General features: G+C 37.8%; 1 protein-coding gene across 1 annotated transcript in view; it reads left to right on the top strand.

Moving 5' to 3' along the window:
* Positions 1–11,844: 11,844 nt before the first annotated feature.
* The window catches only part of LOC113523279 (scavenger receptor class B member 1-like), an 88,383-nt gene continuing 87,973 nt past the window's right edge, over positions 11,845–12,254 (top strand). The window contains exon 1 of the mRNA XM_052893019.1: positions 11,845–11,996. The gene's annotated coding sequence lies outside the window, so the exon portion shown is untranslated. The remainder of the gene's footprint in view (positions 11,997–12,254) is intronic.

The raw sequence follows: 12,254 nt of genomic DNA on the forward strand, positions 1-12,254 counted from the left end.
TAACTATATAGGGGGGAAGGAATTGTTAGTAATGCGCGATATCTGTTCCATTGCTAGCAATATACCCTGTCAGGTCGACCTCCACGCGGTTCCCTCTGGAAACCATCGTGGCTAATTCCAATTGAATTCGTCAGGATGAGCTAACTGGCCTGTTTTCATTCTCATCTATCACCCTTCACTGGTGCTCCGCCAGCGTATCCCGTTAGCGCAGGCGGGGTTACCAAACCATTTTCACCAATAAAAAAATCTAACTATATATATGAAGCAAAAACTTTGTACCCCTTTTTACGAAAATTACGCGGACGGAGGAGTATGAAATTTCGCACAGTTATAGTTTTCATAGAGAATAAGTTCGGAGTGCTAATATTTTTTAAAAATTATTCATAAAAAACATTAAATCAATAAAAAAAAAAACATTACACACACTACCATATATTTGACACACACACGCAACTTTTTTTCAACTAAATTAACAATTAGCTGACAAAAAGTTGACCCGTTTTTGCGGCTCGATGCTCTATCTATAATCTAATCTAAGCATAAAAAAGCTTAAATCTAAAAGTTTTATTCCAGCAAGCCTAAAGTGGAATGGAGCATCAATGTACAGCGGGTACAGCGGTGTACAATACTGTGACATCTAAGCATGAACCCTGCAATCACACGGTCCACACACAGCAGCCCGATACTGAAAATTGTTTTTCTTCGCAGATAAGATAATGCGTAGGTACTCAGTACTTTTTCGGCGTACTTGCGTACTTCGCGATTTTTTTTTCTACATTATATAATAATTAGTGATAAGATTATTGTGTAGCATAAACATGGCTAGATGTATTGAACTATTTGACGTCAAATGTGCGAGAGAGTTACGCACTAATAATAATAATGAAACAAGTCTGCGTCTCGTCTCCCGAGGGGATAATAACAATCTACTTAAAACGTTACATTTGTTTTGTCTATCACCTTTTTTATACATATTTATAATGAAAACAGGCAGATCGTCTGATAGAAAGTGGTTTTTTAATAGGCGATAATGGAATTGGTGTGCGGTCCCGGTATAGAGTAGGTCAACTTTTCCGTGGGTGTCGTAAGAGGTAACTAAGAACAATTAATAATCGAAGGTTTTTTTTTTTAATGGGTGATGATGGTTTAGTGATCCCGTCTGTGCTATCGGTATACGGGGCACCAGCAGTCAGTTAGCCCATCGTGATGAACTTGGAAATCAGTACGATGGTTTCCAGGGGGGACTACCTGGTTGGGTATATTGCTAACAATGGGGCCCTTAGTCTCCATTATTAACATTCCCTCCTCCCCATTAATCGAGGGATCGGCAGCAGTGCCCTCTAAGAACATTACTAAAAGCCTAACTACTGACATCCCCCCTCCCCCAATAGATGGAAGCCTATGTTCAACAGTAGATAGGTTATGGCTTATATGAATAATAATAGAAGGGCAAACCCATTTGTATTGTCCATGGGTATACGCTTGCGAAGCATCAGTCAGGATTAAAGACAGATCAAGTTAGCCAATAGAAAATAAATAAAAATAAATGTATAAACATGGGCGAAACAGTATACCCTGTTATGTCCATGGTACTGCCCATGTCTATAGGCGACGGTTACCACTTTCCATCAGGTGAACCGTCAGCTTGTTTACCATTCTAAATTGCATACAAAATTCAACAAATAAAAATTATACGACAAATCGTTCGCCATGCAATCTGTACGGCTATGGAATAGTTTACCAGTTGCTATATGAAAAACTAAAATGTCTGTCGTGTTTTAAAACAAAACTTAAGTCTCTTTATCTGAGCAAGTTGACATTTTCTTAATTTGTTTATTTGTCTGGTTAGCATACCTATTTCTTTAGATATCTAAAAATTTTATAACTTTGTGCTTTATTTACATATGCAAATAGAAATGCTTTTATAACAGAATTTTCATCGTACCTCCGATAAAAAAATTTATTACTCCCCTCCATCCAAAGGTTGTCTGGAAGAGATCGCTTTTAACGATAAGGCCGCCCATTGTTTTCTCACTGTGATCATTTATTTTAATTGTTCGTATCTATAATGAGTTTACTATTGTAATCTTGTGGGGAAAACAACAAAGAGTGTCTATCTATCTATAATGGCTTCAAAGGGAGACCGCGTAGAGGTCAACCTGGCAGGGTATTTTTTTTTTTAATGGGTGATAATGGAATGGTCACCCCACCCGCGCTATCGGTATACACCGGCGGGGCACCAGTGAAGGATGATAGAAGAGGATGAAACAAGTCAGTAAGCCCATCGTGACGAATTCAATAAGAATTTTCACGATGGTTTCAAGGGGGAACCACGTGGAGGTCGACCTAATAGGGTATATTGCTAACAATAGGGGTGTTAATCTCCATTCCTAACAATCCCTTTCCCCCCGGCAGGGTATATTGCTACCATAGCAATGGAATTGCTGGTACTCATTACTAACAATGATCCCTTACTTATATAAAGTTTTGTTCTGGTGGAAAAGGAGAGGATTCTTCTGAATTTTCGAGTGACAATATTATATCTCCTATTCCAAACTAAGTTTGATAAGTCTGTAAGACATTTCTCCAGCGGTAGGACCGCCTATTGTATCTTTATTTATTTATTATTATACCACATTACAAAAAATGTTTAGTATGAAATGCGGACTTATTGCTATGCTTCATCAGAGAGAGACTTTGTACAAAAATCGTTTGCTTGGGCACCTCTGTTCTGGTGTTTCTACCGTGAAGCAGTTGCTTGCATGACTTTATTTCAGTTTGAAGGGTGGGATATGGCGTGAATTTACAGGGTACAGGGGACTCTCTGTTATACTCTGTTATGTCCATGGTACTGCTCATGTCTATAGGCGACGGTTACCACTTTCTATCAAGTAAGCTGTCAGCTTGTTTACCATTCTAAGTTGCATAAAAAAATTATATATATATTGTTAGATATTAAGACTACTACAAACAAGGAGTGGGGCAAGGAGTGGGGAGCCAAGCCTATAAAAACCGGGTAGTTCATAGCATTGGTCTTTTTCGTTCGCCAACTCTCGAGGAGCGCAGACGGTGTGTGTGACGTGTTTTGCTGTAATCGGTTTATTATTATTTTAATTACTTAAGATTGGTGATTTGTTCGATTTATTATTTAAATATCTTTATAAAATTGTTATAATTTTGTAATAATTAGTATTAAATCATTTGTGTTGCTACCGTCTTCTTTTTTTTAATTATTTTCCACTTCTGATGCTAAAATCAGAAGTGGGATAAAGAACTTAAATGCCCACTATAACTTTCGATCTGTTTAACATAAGATCAACAAAGCACCAATCTTCTTTTGTTTTTATATTTCTTGTATGTGCATGAACAATTGTTGTTTAACATTGTGTGATAAGCAGAGTCAGTCGCGCAGCAAGACGCGTCGACACGACCGTGATAGTAGATCGCGTGATAGGCCGCATAGTAGATCGCATGTTAGATCACGCCATAGGTCGACTTATAGATCACCTACTAGATCGCGAGATAGGATGCAAACATCACAGCCTAGGTTACGGAATAAACGTACTAACACGCCTCCTCGCCAACCCATAGTATCCCATAATTCGATGCAAGAAACATTACAAGCGATATTGACGCGATTAAATACATTAGAAAAAAACTATTCCACAAATAATCATAGTGATAATACTTGTCAACATAATCTCGAATTACCCACCATTTCCGATGTAACATTTAACTGTTCTACGCCAAGTAGGAATGTCACCGTAACTAAAGTACAGCAAAATAACGTATCGAATATTCCCATTCGTGTGACTACCCCACCTGGGGATCGCCAACTGGACACATCTCGGTCCGATATTATTATTAACAATGTTGATCAAGATTTCCGCGAAGATAGGGTAGTAGATAGCACGCAAGCATTAGCAGACGCGATTAAATCTATTAGTTCACAACGGTCGCAACGCAATCATACGCGGTATTAGTGACCCTCAAATCCGAGCCGCCGCAGCGAATGCTAATTTGACTTGCGACAACATAATGTCGTTTCTTAATATTTACGTTAAACCTACCAATAGTACGGCAACAAGAAATAATTTAGGAAAGCGCCCCTTACCTTTAAATCATATGAAAGGTCCCCTTAGGTGTTTTAACTGTGGTCAGTCTGGACATAAAAGGTTGAATTGCACGAAAAAGCCAAAGGACACTGTTGTTTCTACCCACGCTATTGTTGATTCTTCTGAATCTACGCAGCGATCTGTCACTTCGGAATACAAAACCACAAAATGTGACTTTTGTAAGAAACCGGGCCATCGCAAGGAAAATTGTTTCGCGAAAGAAAGATCGAACATGCGTAATAAATGAAACGTAAATTTATGCACTACCCTTTTATTAACGGATCCCTCTCGAAGCAAAGACGTAGTAACAGCGATAATACAGGGTATTCCCGTTGACGCACTCATTGATAGTGGCGCCTTGAATATTTCGCTTATATCATCCGGGGTAGTAAAATATTTTTCATGTGAATTAAAACCTATTAATTGTGCGTTAAAGGGAATCAGTGCAACAGTAATTCATGCCAATTCTTATGTAACGTTGACTATCGAATTTGATGAAATTACTCTTGAAGCGGATTTTGTAGTCGTTCCAGAGTCATGCATCGCATTTCCTTTGATAATAGGTACGTATATACTTAATCGCGATGGTGTCACTTATGTTAGGTCTAAAGATAAACAATATTTAACGCATTTACCTATGACACAACAGCAAGTAAATACGGTAGTCCCCAATACAAAAGACCAAATCAATACACCTCTTTAAGGTGATGATCGCAATTTGCTCATGTTAGTGATTAATGACTTTTCAAATTATTTGATATCTGGTACAGCTTCAACAACTGTTACTACAGGCAAAATGAGTATTGTCGTTAAGGATGATACTCCTATAGCTTATAGACCGTATAGATTACCACATCAAGAGAAACTCAAAGTTCGTGAAATAGTACATGATTTAAAAGAAAAAAGGTATCATTCGCGATTCAAATTCAGAATATGCTAGCCCCATTCTTCTTGTGAAAAAGAAAGATGGCAGCGATCGAATGTGCGTTGACTTCCGAGCATTAAATCGAGTAACTGTTAGAGACCGTTATCCTATGCCTCTCATTGACGACCATATAGATCGATTAGGTAACTTTAAATATTTTTCGAGTTTAGATATGGCTACTGGCTTTCATCAAATCCAAATAGATGAGGAGTCTGTACACCGAACGGCATTTGTCACTCCAGAGGGTCATTTTGAATATTTAAAAATGCCCTACGGATTGACTAACTCTCCGATTGTATACCAACGTATCATTAACGAAACCCTTCGCAAACATATTGAGGCTGGTAATGTGTTAGTTTACATAGATGACGTCTTACTGATGAGTCACACAGTCGAAGAAGGTTGTTGATTAACCTGTTGAGAGACGTGTTAACGACTCTGACAAATGCGGGCTTTTCTATTAACTTACGGAAATGTACCTTTCTCTCGATGCAAGTAGAATACCTAGGGCGTATGGTGAGCCAAGGTCAGGTTAGGCCGAGCCCCAGTAAGGTGGAAGCACTGGTGAACGCACCGGCTCCCGCAAATGTTAAACAGGTTAGGCAGTTCTTAGGCTTGTCAGGTTATTTTAGACGTTACATAAAAAATTATGCAACCAAAACCGCTTGCATATCATGCCTAACTAAGAAAAATATTGACTTTTGTTGGACACCGGAGCAAGAACGTGCGCGTCAGGAAATCATAACTTGTCTAACCAGTGAACCCATATTAGCTATTTTTAATCCCTTAATTATCGCTATTCTCCAGTAGGCGATGAACCGAGACTACTTTGTTTTATACCAAAGGGGCATCGGTTAAGTTTGTTGAGAATATTTCATGACGAACACGAACATATAGGCGCGGACAAAACTCTAGATTTAATACTTAAACATTTTTGGTTCCCTGGATTACGACAATTTGTTAACAAATACGTTATGCATTGTTTAGTATGTTTATCCAAAAAACGCGTACCCAGAGCTCCACACCAGCTAATAACTTCATGGAAAAAGCCAGACACCCCTTTTGATACTTTGCACTTAGACGCTTTAGGACCATTGCCCGAGTCCAGCGGTTATAGATTTGTGTTGCTAATAGTAGATGCTTTTACAAAGTTTTGTATGTTATATGCAATACATAGGCAAGACGCAGGCGAACTTGTACGTATACTCACTAATGCTATATCATTATTCGGTGTACCAAGATTATTAGTAACAGACCGTGGGCGAATGTTTGAATCGTCCATTTTTACTAAGTTCATCTCCGAACTCGGTTGTTCAATACATTATATAACACCTGAAATGCACCACTCTAACGGTCAGATAGAACGGTACGTGCGGACCGTACTTAACATGATTAGAATCGAAGCCAACCATAAGATGGCGTCATGGTCAGATCAGCTATGGCGGCTTCAACTCATCTTGAATATTACCAAACAAATGACGACCCAGACGTCAGCTCTGAACCTGCTTGTTGGCACCGAAGCAACGACGCCACTTATCCGTTTACTGGTACGAGACGTAGCAGTGGAAGGATCTTTATGTAATAGGGAAAGTTGGCGCGAAATTCGAAGGGCGAGGGCCAACGAATTATTGGAGAAAAATCGGGAATGTCAAAATAATTACGTTAATCGAAATCGGTGTGCACCTCGTATTTTTAAAGTCAATGACTTAGTGTTTGTCATTAAATACTCGCAATCAACGGGTAAGTTGGACCCAGGAATGCGAGGACCGTACAAAGTCACCAGGATTTTGCCTAGTGGCCGCTATGAGTTGAAATTGTTGAGTGAGTCATACGGGAAGACTACACAAGCGGCAGCAGAATACATGGTTCAGTGGCACGGGGAATGGTGTCCCGAAACGTGCGCCTCATTTTTTGCAAGTAAGTTGACGGTTACTATTTTGTATGTACATGTTTGTATCTTAGGCAGTCACAAAATTACATCATACACACATATCAAGCTCGCCCTCCACTGACTAATACTAACCCATTAAAATAACCTCCCTGTTTCACTACACACATACACAGTGGCTGACTAAGTTATAAACATTGTGCTGGTTGGTAACCTGTTAGACTCATATGGTGTGTCTTCTAAGTCAAATGTACACGGTACATTGGGATGTGCGATTCAGTGATGCCTCCATCCCGGACCGGTCAGAGCAAGCGATTCAGTGATGCCTCTGTCTGACTGGTGACGTAAAGCTTTACAATGGTGTGTAAAGATTTTACGGGTATCAGCAAGCGATTCAGTGATGCCTCTGCTGATGCAGGCACTGGGGACGCCCTTTGCCTGATTTGTTCACAGATGTAGCAACTCTGCCAGTTTGGACTTCGAACAGCCCAGAGAAGAGAAGAACCTACCACTATGTCCCCAAGTTGAGCTCTTTATAACCCAGACCTTTTATGATTGAAATATGAAAGTGAATTAATTTTCCTACCTTAAATAACGAGTGAAAGATAGACGAATGAATGTGATAAAGACGCGAGCTTTTGTGTGTATGATTCATATATGTTTTAGATAACTCTGATGATAGTGATCCTATAGCAGGACCATCGGGATCACAAGGAAGCACCTGCACGCCACAGAACGTCTTAGACGAAGACCTGTGTCTATCATCAAGCACTGACGAAGATGCTAGAGTCGAGGACGACTCTACGTCAGGATAGGCCGTGTTAGATATTAAGACTACTACAAACAAGGAGTGGGGCAAGGAGTGGGGAGCCAAGCCTATAAAAACCGGGTAGTTCATTCGCGTTCGGTGAAGTTGTAAAGGCCATCTGCGGCCAACAACACTTACAGTTAGAAAAAAAAAAAAAAAAAAAAAAAGCATTGGTCTTTTTCGTTCGCCAACTCTCGAGGAGCGCAGACGGTGTGTGTGACGTGTTTTGCTGTAATCGGTTTATTATTATTTTAATTACTTAAGATTGGTGATTTGTTCGATTTATTATTTAAATATCTTTATAAAATTGTTATAATTTTGTAATAATTAGTATTAAATCATTTGTGTTGCTACCGTCTTCTTTTTTTTAATTATTTTCCACTTCTGATGCTAAAAATATATATAATCTGTACTTTATATTACTATATTTCACTTGTATTTTCTACTCGTGTTGTACGTGACCGAGATAGTGTTCTTTGTCCAGAGTGCTTATGTTGTACCTCGTGGGCCCATAACTCCGCTAATATATCCATTCAGAACTGTTCTCGGTAGTAATCCTCCAATTGTAAGGTTCTGTAAAATTATAAATAGCTGCAGTGACCAGGTCGATATTAATTTTGATAGTCCAAATGCTTTTGTACGAAATGTCTATGAATGTATAAAAATGAGTCGTGTTGCTGGATCTGCGTATGGATACGGTAGCTTTAGTTGTAAAGCATTTAATAATAGTGGTATATACATTTGTTTTTTTCTGTACTAATTGTTAGTTGTGCTAATCGAGGAATGACTACATGGGACAGATAAAAGAAACACTAGGTGTCATGTCGTATAGGGAGGTCAAGGATATGGCCTGGGATCTATCCCAGGCCATATCCTTCCAGCCAGCTCTAGCTGGCAGAAAGAAGATGCATGAATTAGTTGCACCGAGGGGTTTCCTCTTACCCTTAATTGAAAAAGAGAGAGAGAGAATTGCTAGTATCAATATATGCTGTGTTTGCCTATAAAAACTTGTTACACTTAGTTCTAAGCGGCATGATTGTTTAAATACTTACACTATCTTGTGAAAACAATTGTTGGTAAACCTAAATAGATAAATTAATAAAGAGTTAAATAAATAAATAAAAATAATTTCGTTTGTCTATTCATTTTATACATACATATATATACATACATATCTGTCACGCCTGTCTCCCATTAGGGTAGGCAGAAACAATGGAACGCCAAATGCTTCGATTCAAACAAACCTCTTTCGCTTCTTCCACATAATATAATATATATATCTTCTTTTATAATAGTTGACTATTTTAATGTATATTGAAGCTGCTATTTTTTTTTTTTTTGCAAAACAGAATAAATTTGTTCAGAATTAAAATCTACGTAAACGAGTAAACACACGATTTCGTATTCTAAATTCAAATAAACAACAGTTGACCACCAGAGGGAGTACAAAAGTCGATTGCTTGGGTAACTCTGTCCCATTCATGTTTCAACCGTGAAGCAGTTGTGTTTGCATGGCTGTGTTTCAGTTTGAAGGGTGGGATATGGCGTGAATTTTGCACATTGCACCAGTGATGAGAGGCGAGAAATAAATGCAGGTCCATTGTGGTCAATTTAACAAGAATTAACCACAATGGTTTCCAGGGAGAACCGCGTGGAGGTCGAACTGATAGAGTATATTACTAGTGATGGGTTTGTTAGTCACTAGCCTTTTCCCCCAGTAAGTAAGATTTATTTATTTATATTTTCAATAAACTGATATAGGCATGTAATTTACAAGAATGATAAGCATGTTTTAAAATTGGTATTAAGTATAAATATGGATGGCTATATGGGCAGAGGAAGACCGAAAAAGACATAGACGGATTGTGTGAGAGATGACATGGCCCGAATGGGAGTAACTACGTAAATGTCTTCAACAGGGGGGTAAAAAGGTTTCCTCAGGGTCGGCAACGCGCGCGTAATACCTCTGGTGTTGCAGGCGTTCATAGGCTACGGTAACCGCTTACCATCAGGTGGGCCGCATGCTTATTTGCCACCTCAGTGGTATATAAAAAAGAATGTAAGAGAAAACATACTCGTATTACACCGACCATAAATAATAATTGGGACAAAGGTAGAAGATGATGATTTTCAAACTAATGTGTCTACGAAACATTTCGTCGTCCATCTGTGCATTTTATTTGCAGAGCAAAATGCATTTGCTTCGATTCGATAACAAAAATAAGTAGGCATACCTACCTATTAATATCTATCTCTCAATTTCACTGAATAAATAATACAGAGTGGTAACTAAAAAAATAAGTACCTAATCCATTATTCTATACTGACCGCCATTTTGAATCTGAATCATATGAACCGTATGTATATATTGTACTAATATTGTATACACAATATCATTCGCGTGACCGAGATAGTGTTCTTTGTCCAGAGTGCCCAGTAAGAGTTGGACAAAGAAACATTATGATCATGTTCACGCGTACTGTGAAGCCGGATCCACGTAAGTGTTGTAAAAAAAATATACCAAAAAGGGGCAAACAAGCATACAGCCTATCTGATGGTTACTGTAGTCTATGGATGCCTAGAGGTGTAACGTGTGTGTTGTCGACCCAAAAGAAACCTTAATATGACTACTATAGTGTCGGGCTCGCTTCGCTCTCGATGTGGTAAAATATTTTAAGTAAGAAACAATATGTATTTTCACACTACATAGACTGTAGTCCTGATGCAATCAATTTCGAACTGTTTGTTGTAACCATTTGTATTTGCCGAGTGGTCTCTGTGGCTGTGAGTCTCATAAGAAGCGATTAAGGGAATTCAATAATCGAGGGATAGACAGTAGAGTCTCAACCTGCCTGCAAAGCACGGCAACTGCTGGCAAAATCCCCTAAGAGGGAGGCCTATTCGGTAGTGGTCAGTTAACGGCTAAGATAATGATGTACTGACCATACCGGAGCAAGAACGGCCCGAGAGGCACTATTTTTATTTCTTTATTTTTTCTTTTTATACTTTTTTTGTGGATATATTACGCGATTACATCACCAAATCTAAATTGATTTTGATAGTTGTTTTGCATTTGAGGTTACTCATGTGTTGGCTCCATGCAATTTATATATTAATAGAAATCGCTCATTTTCTTTATGGAGCTATATTCTGCTTGAAACGAAGTGAAATCTCATTTCAGATAAACATAGAAACATCTCATCTTAATTAAGGAAGTTTATTCTTTTATTAAGAACTATTTTGCACAATTTTGCCCTCGTGAATCAATGTATGATGTATTTTGTCTTAAATTAGAATATAACCTAATCATACAACAAATTTCATTTCAACATATTTGTCATCAAAAATCTTCTTTTTTCGAAACAAAATATAATATGGTTTTCTGTTTGTAATCAAAATTAGGAGGTTCAGATGAAGATATCTCATACGAGAGGGAGAATTTGTACAAAAGTCGTTTCCTTGTGTACCTCTGTCTCATCCGTCTTTCTATCGTGAAGCAGTTGTGTTTGCATGGCTGTGTTTCAGTTTGAATGGTGGGATCTGGCAGTGGATTTACAGGATACAGAGGAATAACGCCTTAGTCCTCAAGAATGTTAACGCATGGAGGGTATCATGGGCGAAATAATATACTTTGTTATGTCCATGGTGCAAAATGCTGTACGCTAGCAACAAGCTATATATAGTACTTGTAGACATACAAACTGCATTCTAAATTAAAATATATTAAATCTAATATGACGAAATATCTTATTTATCTGATACGATTATTAGTCGATATTAATACTGTCACTACAAAAATCTTCGTTGTTTTTCGCAAAACTAAATGTAGTATGACTTTCTTTTTGTAATCGATAGACTCAAATAATAATGAATCGATTTTAAACATTCTTTCACAAAAAAAAAGAATTATTTACATTGAATATTTACATAGTACATTATCAACTAGTAACAAAACCGTACGGCGCCACGACGGGTCGCTAGTGTCGCTCTAAACGGACAGACTGAGTATTTACTATCTGTGCCGCGTTTGTTTAATCTGTGACCACAGGCCACCTAAATTTACAAATATATCAGTATAAGTTGCAATAAATTAACTTATCAGTACGCAATTAGTATGTTTTGATGCGTGTATAGACAACACGTTTTGTGATAGCTGTACGTACACACGTCTTGTGGCAGTTTGTTGTACGCATTGGACGATTTGCGCGGGAAAATATTGGATTGTGCTCTGAAAAAATATTTTAATATTTTTTTAAATTAGTAAGTGCATTTTATTATTGTGTAGATGAAAGAATAATTTAAGATTTTGTTCGACAAAAAATCTACTTCGATCGTGACCTATTATTTTTTTTTTTTTTTTTAAACTAAACTACTGAGTCGATTTTTAAAAAATATCTATGGGATCAATCTGTAAGTATATCATTTTAGATAAAAAATATAATTTTCGGAATCGGTTTTGAACTGGCGGAGTTACGAGGTAACGAATTTAAAAAATATACAATCAAATCGAGAACCTCA

This window comes from Galleria mellonella, unplaced genomic scaffold, assembly GCF_026898425.1.
Source record: "Galleria mellonella isolate WM207_F2 unplaced genomic scaffold, CSIRO_AGI_GalMel_v1 utg172, whole genome shotgun sequence".
Taxonomy (NCBI): domain Eukaryota; kingdom Metazoa; phylum Arthropoda; class Insecta; order Lepidoptera; family Pyralidae; genus Galleria; species Galleria mellonella.